Below are 2063 nucleotides of genomic sequence, written 5' to 3'. Positions count from 1 at the left end.
GCACAAAACCTAAGGCGGAGAGAGAGAGAGAGATCCGAGAGAACTTGACTGTCGCTGCACTTCGGGCGGGCCCCTGCTTTCCAGCGGCGGGGGCCGAGCCGGGCCCTGGCGGTACCCGCACGGCCTCCGGGACCGTGGTTCAAAGTCTCTCCCGCTGGCGGAGGAGCGCCTGTCCGGGGTAAAAAAAAAAAAGAACTCTATCCTATTTTACTTATGATCCAGCGGCCGTGGGTCCTCGAGAGGTCTGCCGCAAAAAACCCAAAACGGCAAAAAGAACCGCATAAAAACCTAAGGCGGAGAGAGAGAGAGAGAGAGATCCGAGAGAACTTGACTGTCGCTGCACTCGGGCGGCCCCCTGCTTTCCAGCGGCGGGGGCCGAGCCGGGCCCTGGCGGGTACCCGCACGGCCTCCGGGACCGTGGTTCAAAGTCTCTCCCGCTGGCGAGGGGCGCCCGTCCCGGGGTAAAAACCTCCATCCTATTTTACTTATGTTCCAGCGGCCGTGGCCCGAGAGGTCTGCCGCCAAACATCCAAGACGGCAAAAGAACCGCACAAAAACCCAAGACGGCGGAGAGAGGGATCCGCGAGAAGGGAACGCTGCTCTCTGGGAGGCTTGACGACACTCTTCCCGCGGAGGCTTGAGCAACCTATCATGAGCGCCCCACCCCTTGGCACGGGTGGGGCCGAGGCCACGAGCCTCTGAAAGACTTTGCTTTGCCAACCCCGGCGGGTACCCAGCAGGCCTTCGACCGTGGTTCAAGTCCCCTCTCGCGGGGGCGCCTGTCCGGGAACGACACTTTGTATTTTTGAACCCACACAAGCCTGTGCAGTTCGGCTCGCCCCGGGCGCTAAACTCAAACGCAGTACGACTTTAGCGTGTGGATCACCGCTCGCAAGGCGTCGATGAAGAACGCAGCCAGCCGCGCAGAACTAATGTGGAATTGCAGGACACATCGATCATCGACACTTCGAACGCACTTTGCGCCCCCGGTCCGCCCCGCCACGCCTGTCTGAGGGTCGCTTCCCCATCGATCGACCTCCGGTCCCGCGGCTGGAGCGCCGCAGGGGGCTTCCCGCCCCTCCGCCCTCCCAAGTGCAGACCGCCACGGGCACGCCTCCTCGGCGGAGTCGAGCGCTTCTCCGCTTCCTCCCACGAGGGGGAGGTCGGCGCCCCCAGGCGCCTGGGACCGAGCGGCGCCTCCTCTCTCGGCGGCTTCCGGTGGGTGTTGCACTCTCCGCCGCCTCGCCGACGGACTCCCGGCCTCTCCGCCTCGGACGCCCCGCGGCGTAACGGAGGTTCGCGCCCGCCTTCGCCTCGGCGCCTCTGCCCGGCGCGCGAACGAGACCTGTTCAGGCCAGCCCGCAGCAGCAGCAGCGCGCGCGGCCGCTCCTAACCCATATCCGACAACGACCTCAGATCAGACGAGACGACCCGCTGAATTTAAGCATACACTGCGGAGGAAAAGAAACTAACAAGGATTCTCAGTAGCGGCGAGCGAAGAGGGAAGAGCCCAGCGCCGACCCCGCCCGCCACGGCGGCGCAGGGGGACATGTGGCGACAGAAGACCGCTTTCTCGGCGCGGGTCGGGGCCCAAGTCCTTCTGATGGAGGCTTAGCCCGTGGACGGTGTGAGGCCGGGTAGCAGGCCCTCTCCGCCGGGCGGGTTCTTCTCGAGTCGGGTTGCTTGGGAATGCAGCCCAAAGCGGGTGGTAAACTCCATCTATACAACACCGCACGAGACCGATAGTCGATAAGTACCGTGAGGGAAAGTTGAAAAGAACTTTGAAGAGAGAGTTCAACAGGGCGTGAAACCGCTTAAGAGGTAAACGGGTGGGGTCCGCACGGCCCGCCCGGAGGATTCAGCTCGGCGGGTCGGCCGCCCGGGCGCTGGTGCGCGGATCCCTTGACCGGGAACGCCGCCCGTCCCGACGCCGCCGCCGCCGGGTGCACTTCTTCCGAGGCGTGTGCGCCGCGACGCCCCGGTTTGGCCAGGAAGGGCCGGGGCGAGGTGGCAGGCGGCTCTCAGCCGGGGCCGCCGCTTTACAGAGCCCCCACGCCCGACTT

General features: G+C 65.2%; 1 pseudogene; it reads left to right on the top strand.

Moving 5' to 3' along the window:
* The first annotated feature begins 1407 nt into the window (after positions 1-1407).
* The window catches only part of LOC122332109, a 3981-nt pseudogene continuing 3325 nt past the window's right edge, over positions 1408-2063 (top strand).

Source organism: Puntigrus tetrazona, unplaced genomic scaffold, assembly GCF_018831695.1.
Source record: "Puntigrus tetrazona isolate hp1 unplaced genomic scaffold, ASM1883169v1 S000000003, whole genome shotgun sequence".
In the NCBI taxonomy this organism is placed as follows: Eukaryota; Metazoa; Chordata; class Actinopteri; order Cypriniformes; family Cyprinidae; genus Puntigrus; species Puntigrus tetrazona.
Note: the sequence above shows the minus strand (reverse complement) of the source record. Positions and strands in the feature narration are given on the sequence as shown.